Here is a 12,385-nt window from a genome sequence, read left to right as displayed (position 1 = left end):
GGAGGAACTTTTACGGTCTTGGAGCAAATTTGAGTTAAAAAGGTGATGTTTATCACATTTGAAGTTTCCAAGATAGAGTTTTGAAAGAGAATGACCAAACCAGAAGAGGTCCTGGAACAAGGCGTAGCCACGCCTTGTGATTATGTTTCAGCTGCCTAAAATTGCAAGAAGTGAAAAATCTGATTTTGTGAAGATTATGCAAGATTTCAAAAAATTAATTATGGTGTCTGGTTTAGTGAAAATTCTTGGAAGGAAACTCTAGATAAGATATTATCTATTATTTTATATTTTAAGATTTAGGGTTAATTAAGAAATTAGTAGGCTTTTTAGCTTAATTTGCGACCCAACTTACCACCACGTGAAGAAGGAGGAGGCTGCACAATTTATTATTCAACTCACAACCTTCCACCAACATCTCACGTGAAGCATAAGAAAAAAAGTGGCTCAAGAATTTTCTCTCCAACTCTCTCCACACCTTTAGGCTAAGTTTTATTTTTGATTCAAGGGATATTTTTACTATTTTTATTTATCAATGTGAGGCTTTTTGCACTTTAATTTAATACTCGTGTTTTGTTCAAGTATTTGTTGATTTATGATTTATTTGTACGAAAGTTGTTTCTCGGTTAATCTGACAATTTAATTCGACATATAATTTTCTACTGATATCCATGAATTCAGTGATCCGTAATTGTCATGAACGATTGGTACATGAATAACGATAGATTCGGTGTGTTGTGCTATCATAGCATATTTAATCTAAATAAATCAACGAAACTCGATCTATCAATTGCAGCTATCTCGATTGTTAGATTTTAGGATTAACTGTTTTCACAAAACAAAAATACTATTTTTAATTAATATGGAACGCTATCGTGCCCAGTTAATTATTGATAAGTTTTGACTGGATGCTGGGTTTGGTCAATTAAATTAGGAAAACACAAGAATTTTAGCGGCTATCCCTATAATTCTAAGGTTAATTACTTGTAACTCCATGAATAAATAATATGTTAGCCGATGAACAGTGACATAATTGAATAGTGAAAATCCCCTTTAATCAGAGTTTGGTAATTTAATTCTCGTTTGATTTATTATTTTTTATTGCTTTCTAATTTTAGTTTTAATATTTTATTTTATTCTTATCCAAAATCCCCCTTTACTCGAAAGAAATCATAATCCGTTCCCTGTGGATTCGACCATACTCACCATTACACTAATTTTATTTAAAAAAGTAGGAATTTAAGTTTGGTCAGCGCACTACGACCGGATCTAAATTAAAAATAAAAAAGAACTACCCACTGGTTGTCACTATCAGAACATTTCTTCTTCTTGAGAATCCTTCTGAATTCATTTCTTTTTCTTTTGTATTTAAATTGAAATATGTTGCAGTAAATCTTGCTGTGTTGAATTCATGTTTGAATAAAAACTACTAAACGAAACAACACTAGCATGCACTCAGAGCTCGGGAACTTTTCAGCCCGATTCGGTAAGTTAACACTCCCTAATACATGTTATTAACTACCAGCTTGATGTTTTGTGATTTCATAGAACAGTTGTGTGCAGATTATACTTCCTAAACTTGATCACTCTTACTAGTTCTGGTCTATGTCAGCAACTATTGTCTTTTGCTATTCTATGTAGCTGTGTATGCACATGATTATCGGAACGTAACACTTAGTCTGTAATAAAGTTTTACGGATTTGAGTCGCACCACTGATGAAAAAATCTATAACTTTCTTTTTAATGAAGCACTTTCGTCCTTTAATCGATAGTAAAGCCAATATTACATGCATACTCAATTCTTGTGAGTTGGGAGAGCAGAAAAACGATTGTCCTTTCTGTCCTATTTGATGACATACATGGTATGACAATCGAACCGAACCTTAAGATTCAGAGTATTTTATCATGTATGATAACTTATACCTCTATATTTTGATAGTAGTGGTTGACAATCGGACTAACAACTTTTATGTGTTTAAGAGTCACAATTTAGGTGTCTCATTAGAGTTCTCTAGTTCGAATCTGGAGACTTTAAGATCACACCAGCAAAAAAAAGTTGAACTAACATACAAATTTTCCTACCAACCAAGCCAAAATGGTTTCCACTTCTCCGCATCCAATTTCTATATAGACTCTTGATACCTAGTAATGCATAACTTAGTTCATATCTAAAGCACACCAAGCAATATTAAGTCATTTGTCTTTGTATCAAACTATGGCTTCTAGCAACCACACTTCTGTGTTCCTTTTCTTGCTTATAGCTCTGTCATCAATAATGGGCAAAAGCATGCAAGCCGACGCACGCCACCTCCTCGAAGCAACACTGCTCGAAATTCCTAAGCCAGAGTCTCCTTTGCCTCAAATCCCAACCTTACCTAAACCTGAGCTGCCCGCTCTGCCAAAACTGGAGCTTCCCTCACTGCCCAAACCCGAGCTTCCAACGGTCCCCAAACCGGAGCTGCCGACTTTGACAAAACCTGAGCTTCCCACACTGCCCAAGCCTGAGCTCCCATCGGTTCCCAAGCCGGAGCAGCCCACACTGCCAAAACCTGAGCTGCCAGCACTGCCCAAGCCTGAGCTCCCAACAGTTCCCAAGCCGGAGCTCCCAACTTTACCAAAACCTGAACTCCCGTCTATACCCGAACTACCTAAGCTCCCAGAACTACCTAAACCAACATCGCCAGAAGTGCCAAAAGCGCCATAAGCTAATGGACTGGACCTAGCAAGCCATTAGTTTTCAATTTCAAATTTCAGTCAGTGTGATGGATCCATGTTGTTTTCTTGACTTCTCATTTTTATCATTCGTTGGTATTGTTTACAGTGTTGTTTTGTTAGGGAGATTAACACTCTACCTGCATACTCTGCTGTATTGTTGCACATTTCAAATTTCTTTGCATTTTACTTCTTGTATTTCTTCCTATGTTCACTTGCTCGCATTGTCCCATATTCTCACCAATGCTATTAATTTACAAGATCAAGACACATGAAGCCACATGAATCAGGTTTCAAATTCACAACTTTGTTTTCTTTGAGGAACAAGCTACGTGCATTTAATTAGTAGAGGCTACAACAGACTCTAAAACATCCATCCAAAAAGGGCCAATATAAACAACAGTGTATCACATAGCTTTAGATAATTTTTCAAAATTTCAAGTCTTGGATCTTAAGTATTCCTTGTTTAAATTCTGAGTTTGTTGGATCATGAAGCACAAACTATTTGATGTTAGTTAATTCAAAAGTGAATGTTAAGTTTTGCTACTGCCTAGCACATTTCTGGAGTTAATAACTTGTGATGTTACCTAAAAATTCTCAACTATGAAAACAGGATAAAAAGAACCTGCGACCTTCGGAGAAGCGCCTCGCTATGAGAATCTAGCTTCATTAATGCTCAGCAAAGTCTTGAACCTTCACGTTGACCGTTCGCTTTCTCGTCTCTAGAGCGTTTTCTCAGTACGCGGAGCCCGATGTAAAACTATGGATGGACATGTACATCGAAACAAATATACATTAATATATTTACTAGAACATCAGCAAGAAGTTGATGGCCATAAGAAACCTGCTGTTAAGGTTTCATATTTCTTGGCAAGTTTTTAGTGTCACCGAAGCAAAGTTTATCTGGAGGATGCATTCAGTATTTTAATAATTTGAGAACTCTTTCTGATAGACGTGGGATAAATCATAAATTCTATTCTTCTGTCTGTCAGAAATTACATGTCTATTAATATTATATATCTATTTTTCGTTATAAGATTAGCCTTTCTTGGAGCATCACTATCGACTCCCGGGACTAAAAATGTGTGTTAAAGTTAGAACACTCTAATAGCAATATAACGAATATCAAATGGTATTTCGAAACACAATCTACATAAGTGAGGACCAGGAGCTACACACTTCTCCCTCTTCCCTCCATTTTTAATTTTTTTTATCTTTAATAATAGAGGCTAAGGTTTCTCATGGAGCAAACTTGTCCTTCCTTTTTGTTGATTTGCTGCAAGAAGTATCCCCTACTTTACGGGCAATAGATGTAGCCTCATGCCATGGCAACAGCATTAATAATCCTAAGATCACCGCCACAGCTATCCACCTCATTAAGGTCCATGACGGAGGGATGATCTTTCTCACTCACATTCACAGCTATGGTACACAGATTTCGTGGCAATACACTGTTTTGGGTTGGGAGCATGTTTGCAACTGGACTGGAATTCCCCATTCTAGACGCACCTCGTGCTGCTGGATTAACCTTAATCTTTAGCTGTTGAGCCTTAGGAGCAGTAGCATGAGATAAAAACACATTACTAGGACCAGCTTGCTGTTCCGTAGTAGGTGCGTCTCTTTAATTCAGGGTTCATGTGGGAGGGAAAAATGACCTCAAAGACAGCAAATATGTCCTTCATGACATACTTGCAAGTGGTTAGTGAATGCCCGATAGATTAATCAGATTTCGTATTTTCTGGAAACTACCAAGATAATGATGAAAGATCTGCGGAGCTTGAATTTGAAATTGATAGAGATGAAGAATAATCTTTCAAATAATTTCGGCTCGTATTCATATAGGACTTGCTGGTCCCTATCCAAGAAGATCATTCTTACCTACAAGCTTTGCTGCCATGTGATTTACTGGAGATAGTTGCCAGCAAATTTTCCTTCTAGAACAAATAAATTTGACCATATAACAGTCAAATTTTACATCTTTGATTAGAGTGAGCTGGTTTGAATGGAGAGACTTTAAGATTGCATTAGTCATTAGAAGTTGAACTAACACACTTTTTCTAACCAACCAGTTCAGAAATATTCTTTACATCCCTTTGTCTATATAAACTTTTTAGCAGATGCATTTTAAAGCATCACTTGGTTAAAGTTTAAAGCTCTTTGTCCAAAACTATACCCAACTCATTTTTCTTCTCATCAAACGATGGCTTATAGCGACCATCCCGCTGTCTTCTTTTTGTTGCTAATCGCTTTACTATCAACAGTGGGCAATAGAATGCAAGCTGAGGCACGCCATCTCCTCGATACAACATTATCTGAAATTCCTAAACCCGAGCTTCCAGCACTGCCAAAACCCGAGCTTCCCACATTGCCTAAGCCTGAGCTCCCAACAGTTCCGAAGCCAGAGCTACCTACATTTCCAAAACCTGAGCTGCCAACAGTTCCGAAGCCAGAGCTACCTACATTTCCAAAACCTGAGCTTCGCACACCGCCCAAGCCAGAGCTCCCAACAGTTCCCAAGCCAGAGCTGCCAGAACTACCAAAACCTGAGCTGCCAACATTGCCAAAACTCCCAGCTCTGCCAGAAGTTCCTAAACTCCCAGAATTGTGGAAACCAACATTGCCGGAAGTGCCAAAAGCACCTTGAGTCCATGGATTGGACCTAATACTGATTGATTCATGTTGGGTTTATGTTTTTTTGTATTTACAATTGTTGTCATTATTTACAGTGTTGTTGTCTTGGGGGCAGTACTTTTGTATACTTCACTTCATTATTGTTATCATTGCATTTTTTAGCATTTTTCTTGTTTTGTACTGCCTATAGAGATGATAAAATATAATGGATTTTCTTCTATTTCTTCCTGTATCTACCGACACACCTTTCTCCATAACGTAAATAATTCTTTACACCTGCAACAAAGTAAAGAAAGGGATGATAATATTTAACGAATCATTCTTCAAACTTTAGCAACTTTGTTCTCTTTAAGGAGAAAAAGCTATATGCATTAACTAGAGTCCATTACGAATCTGACACTAAAATATCCATCTGAAAATGACCAATGTAAGCAACATCATTTAGCTTTGGATAGTTTCCGAATAGTGTCTTGCATCTCAAGGATGTCACAATTTTTCTCAAAATCATGTTTTTTACGTATACATGAACTATGAAAAAATATATGCGGAAGCTTAAATCGAGTGTTACCTCCGGCCATTGAAAATTTCGATTTCTCTGCTTTTTCTCTCGGTTGAAGCCTTCTAAGCACTGCACGCTCTCTTTAGATGGTGTATGGTTTTTATGAGGTGTGTGTACTTAAGGACCTCAATCGTCTCTATTTATAGGCATCTCATACCATCAACGAGAAAAATCGGGAGTCTGAATATCAAAAGAAGAAACGTGTACGCATCTCAATTTTCTAAAGTTGAGATTGCGTACGCAAGTTTCGTCAAAATATGTAGTCAATGGCCGTCGCCAATTCCTACACGATATTTCTTTTAACATTATGTGTCATATTTTTTCTTACATTCTCCCACTTGACACATGTATCTCATTTACTATAGGAGAAAATAAAATACATGAATCATGACGATAAGTCATCTAAAAATGATTATTATCTTCCATGTATCACAATGTATTATATCTCTCAAATAACTTAATGAATAAATCATATATTTATTCGAGGTCCAACTTTATTGATATTTCTCAAATCAATGAATGTGTACACAACAAATATGAGAAAATATCACATCATAGTTTCATTAAATTTGTTCTTACAACAAAATTACATAAAGGAACCAAGTCCCATTCTTTCTGTATGATCCTTAAATTTCAATGGCGGCATGCCCTTAGTCAAAGATCTGCAATCATCAATTCAGTGCTAATGTGTTCGATAAGTAACTTCTTATCTTTAACACGTTCTCGTATGGCTAAATACTTAATGTCGATGTGCTTGCTTCGACTACCACTTTTGTTATTTTTAGCCATAAAAACAGCAGCTGAATTGTCACAATATATTCTTAATGGCCTAGATATAGAATCCATAATTCCAAGCCCTGAAATGAAACTCTTTAACCATACACCATATGAGGTTGCCTCAAAACAAGCTACGAACTCAGCTTCCATAGTGGAAGTAGCAGTCAACGTCTGCTTTGCACTTCTCCAAGATACAGCTCCACCAGCTAGCATGAAAATATATCCTGAAGTGGATTTTCTTGAATCAATGCAGCCAGCGTAGTCTGAATCAGAATAGCCAATTACTTCCAAATTTTAAGTTCTCCTGAATATAAGCATATAATCTTTGGTCCCTTGAAGGTACCTCATGACTTTCTTTGCAGCTTTCCAATGGTCTAAACCTAGATTACTCTGATATCTTCCCAACATCCCAACAATAAATGCAATGTCAGGTCTAGTGCAAACCTGAGCATACATCAAGCTTCCGACAGCAGAAGCATAAGGAATGCTTTTCATTTGTTCCCTCTCTAGATCATTCTTTGGGCATTGGCTCAAATTGAATTTATCGCCTTTCACAACGTGAGCTATACTTGGTGAACAATCTTTCATCCGATATCTCTCTAAAACTTTGTTTATATAGGTTTCTTGAGACAGACCTATAATAACTCGAATTCTGTCTCTATGTATCTTAATGCCAATGACATAAGATGCATCGCCCATATCCTTCATATAAATTTTTTAGAGAGAAATTGTTTCACCTCATATAACAAACCCTTATCATTGGTTGCAAGTAATATATCATCTACATATAGAATAAGGAAACAAATCTTGCTCCCACTGACCTTCTGGTATATACATTGATCCATGGGGTTCTCAACGAATCCGAATGAAGAGATAACATCATGAAATTTCAAATACCATTGACGGGAAGCTTGTTTCAATCCATATATAGATTTCTTAAGCTTACAAACCAATTGCTCACCATTACTAGAGAAGAATCCTTCAGGTTGTTTCTTATAAACATCTTCCTCTAGTTCTCCATTGAGAAAAGCTGTTTTCACATCCACTTGTTGCAAATCTAAGTCAAAATGTGCAACTAATGCTAGAATAATACGAAGAGAATCTTTCTTAGATACAGGAGAAAAAGTCTCCTTGTAATCGATTCCTTCCTGCTGAGTGAATCCTTTAGCTACGAGTCTTGCTTTATACTTTTCAATGTTGTCTAATGAGTCTTTCTTTGTTTTGAAGACCCATTTACATCCAATGACTTTTACATCATCAGGCAACTGAACAAGATCCCATACTCTATTAACTGCCATAGAATTCATCTCTTCTTTCATAGCATTAAACCATAGTTTTGACTCATTACAACTCATGGCTTGTGAAAACGTTTCAGGATCATTTTCGGCTCCAATGTTAAAGTCTGATTCTTGTAAATACACAACATAATCACTAGATATTGCTGATCTTATTATTCTAGTAGATCTCCTAAGGTTGTTTGGTTGATCAACAATTTGTTGTTGTTCTTCATTAACAACTTGATCTACTGGATTTTTATCAGCGATTTGTGGAGATTCAGTAATCGGTTGCCTAACACCCATTTGATCTTGAGGGGTGTGAATAACGACCAATCTGTCATTTGAATAAGAGGGTTGTGCATTAATGTGATCATTCTCAAAAATAATGTTATGATCACTCCCACTAATCAAGTCGTTTTCAAGAAATTTTGCATTTCTTGATTCCACAATTCTAGTGTTTTGAGATGGACAATAGAATCTGTACCCTTTGGACTTTTCGGCATACCCAATGAAATATCCACTTATGGTTCTTGGGTCCAGTTTCTTTTCATGTGGATTGTAAACTCTTATTTCAGAAGGACAACCCCAAACGCGTATATGTTGCAAACTCGGTTTCCAACCTTTTAATAACTCAAATGGCGTCTTTGGGACAGCCTTAGTTGGAACTCGATTTAATATAAACACAACTGTCTTATGAGCTTCAGTTCACAAGGATTTAGGAAGTTTGGAGCTACTAAACATGCTCCTTACCATGTCCAATAATGTTTGGTTTCTCCTCTCAGCTACGCCATTCTCGTCAGGAGAACCAGGCATAGTATATTGGGCAACAATCCCATGTTCTTGGAGAAACTTCGCAAACGGACCAGGTGCTTATCCATTCTCAGTGTATCTACCATAATATTCTCCACCTCTATCAGTTCTCACGATCTTAATATGTTTTCCACATTGCTTTTCCACTTCAGCCTTAAAAACCTTAAAGGCTTCTAGTGTTTCGTTTTTGTTATGAAGCATGTAGATATACATGTATCGTGAATAATCATCAATAAAGGAGATGAAGTATTTCGAACTTTGCATGTCCATATCTGGACAACAAATATCTAAATGTATGATTTCTAATATTTCTGTACTCCTCTTGGCACCTTTTTCAGACTTATTGGTCTGCTTTCCCTTAATGCAGTCCACAAAAGTCTCAAAATCAGTAAAATCTAAAGCACTGAGTACTCCATCATTTACTAATATTTTAATTCTCTCTATAGAGATGTGTCCCAATCTCCGATGCCATAATATAGAGGAATCTTCATTTATAACACATCTTTTAATACCTCCTTGAACATGCATAGTGGTGTTATTATTTTGTAAATAAATAGAGAAAAGACCATCAACCATTGTACCATTTCCAAAAAGATTTGATTTATAAAACAAATTTATTGATTTATCCAAAAACTGAAATGAATAACCAAGGGGTACAAGTTTTGAAACTGAAATTAAATTCCTATAAAAACTAGGAACATAAAATGTCTTTTCTAATTTTAAAATATAATCACTATTCAACACTAGGCAGCAAGTCCCAATAGCCTCCACATGCGAAGACATCTTGTTTCCTGAATAGATGCTTCGCTCATTTTCTATTGGCTTCCTTAGGTTTTGCATACCCTGCAAGGTATTTGTAACATGGATTGTAGAACCAGAATCAATCCACCATGTATTATAAATCATATCAACCATATTAGATTCATAACAGACAAATGAAGTAGGAATATCTTTCTTTTCAAGTCAGTCCTTAAATTTATTGCAATCCTTCTTAATGTGTCCCGTCTTTTTACAGAAGAAACACTTGGATTCTTTCTTGATGTCAGGTTGGGGTGGAATTATTCCTTTCCTTTACCCTTGACTTTGGCTTGCTTTTATACTTTCCTTGTGTGGTCATAAAGACATTATCATTTGTTTCCATCAACAACCTTCCTTCCTCTTGAACACACATGGTCATTAATTCATTAATTGACCATTTATCCTTATGTGTGTTGTAGGAAATTTTGAAGGGTCCATATTGCTGTGAAAGAGTGCATAAAATGTAATGCACAAGAAAAGTCTCAGACATTTTCACTTCAAGTGTCTTTAGTCGAGCCGCTATGTCCCGCATCTTCATGATGTGCTCTCGCACACCTCTCACACTGGTGAGCCTTAATGAAGAGTATTCCATAATTAGGGTGCTAGCAAGTGCTTTATCCGAAGACTGAAATTGTTCATCAATAGCCTTCAGTAATTCTCTGACATTATTATGCTGATCGACAGAACCACGCATACCAGCAGAGATTTTGGTCTTTATGAACATTACACAGAGTCGATTAGCTCGCTCCCATTTTTCATAAAGATCAACATCATCCGGAATGCTGTTTTCAGTAATAGCAGATGGTTCGTCTTTTCGTATAGCATAATCAATATCCATCGATCCCAATTGAAGAAGAATTCTTTCTTTCCATATTTTATAGTTATCGCCCTTTAAATCGGGAATGTCACATTTCATATCAGAAAAACTCGCAGGTTGTATAACTGCACAAAATATCATATGCTTAAAATTTGAGACAATATCATATTTTACCAATATAATTCATGTTTTAAAAATCTAGTGACATAAAATTTGCCTGTGGGCTAAAATTTTAATTCAATAAGATTTTTCTGTAACTTTATGATAAAACTATCAAAATGTATTTTCCTTAACTTCTGTGGGTAAGTTAAGAAAAATATAATTTGATATTTTAATCTAATTAGTTATATAAATATAATAAAAATCCATGTGAGGTAAATTTTATTATGTTTATATAATTAATTACAATTGATGTCCATTATGTAATCCTAACTCACTTAATGCATAATTTTTCATAATTAAGGATGCTATGGCTATTCCTCAAGTATTTAAAATTATACGGTTCACCGGACAAAATTTTGGCTTTACTTAATGCTTTATATAATAATTATTTCGCAATCAACACTTTCCAAGAGTGCTCCCAGGAAAGATAGGTAGGGCTAAGGCCCTTTAAATACCTAACTCCTAGACAGAGCAACGTTCATCAGGGAGACCAGTGGCTAGTCAAGGCAGTTTAAATCGATCTATGAAGAACTCCCTCAGATCATGTTTTCTTACGTCACCTTATAATTATTATTCAACTTAATTATCTACATTTATGTGAATCTTCATAAGCCAAAATTTTTTATTAAATAACTTTATATTCACATTTTTACTTAATATGAACAAATACGTTCCCCATCAGTTTTTCTCTTCAATCAGAGTAGTGATAAAGTGAGGATCACATTTACGTAAAAATGTGGATTCCTCATCAGTTTTTCTCTTTTATCAGAGTAGTGATAAAGTGAGGATTATTTGTTCATTTGTGAATATCTGAAATATTTTATAATATTATATTCACATCTTATTTGATATGCTCATTTCAAATTATAAACAACTCAATATAATTTAATATGAACATAATGTGAATATTGATTTACCAAAATATTTTCAATACAATTTGCATTTAAAAAACTTCAAAAATAAATACAAGTATAATATTAAATTTGCATGTACACATCAAACACTTATTCATAATATTTGATATTATATCTAACATGCAAAAATAATTTTTAAACATGTATTAGAAATTACTTCGAACTTGAAATTATTTTAATGTGTTCATTATTTAACCAAATGTTATATGTATATACCGAATTATAACTTAATAACACATTAATCATTATTTATTTATTTATTATTATTATTATTTTAAAAAATAATAATAATAACCGAAACTTGCAAGCAAATTCAAATTGTGTGGGTCCCTCATTTTATTTTATTATTATTATTTTTTTAAATAATAATAAAATAATGCACAAGAATAATTGGATTCATGAATCTCATGCATTCACCGACAAGAATACTTAATTCGTTGATCTCATTTCATTTAATACATATTGAAGGCTTCACGTCATGATTTCTGTGAAATGCTGCCTTCACGAAGGCATCTTAATATATCACGAAGGCTTCAACTTCTCCGAAAAAATTTCAGAACCCTTCCTCTTAAAATTTCTTTTCTCAAAAAATTTTAAAAAATTCAGAAAATTGTACGTAATTTTCAAGATCTCATCCGAGAACTCCGAAGTGCAACGTGAAGAAATTTTCCGAAGAAATTTTCATGTATGTAAACGTTCTTAAAGTTCATATCCAAACTTCAAGATCCTTACGCAAATTTCAAAAAATGAAAAAACAAATTTTCAAGGCAGAGGTATCGTTGCTCTGATACCAAATGTCAGAATTTTTCTCAAAATCATGTTTTTTTACTTATACATGAACATGAAAAAATATATGCGGAAGCTTAAATCGAGTGTTACCTCCGGCCATTGAAAATTTTGATTTCTCTGCTTTTCCTCTCGGTTGAAGCCT

Source organism: Primulina tabacum, chromosome 8, assembly GCF_025594145.1.
Source record: "Primulina tabacum isolate GXHZ01 chromosome 8, ASM2559414v2, whole genome shotgun sequence".
Classification (NCBI taxonomy): Eukaryota; Viridiplantae; Streptophyta; class Magnoliopsida; order Lamiales; family Gesneriaceae; genus Primulina; species Primulina tabacum.
This window is presented reverse-complemented; position numbering follows the sequence as displayed.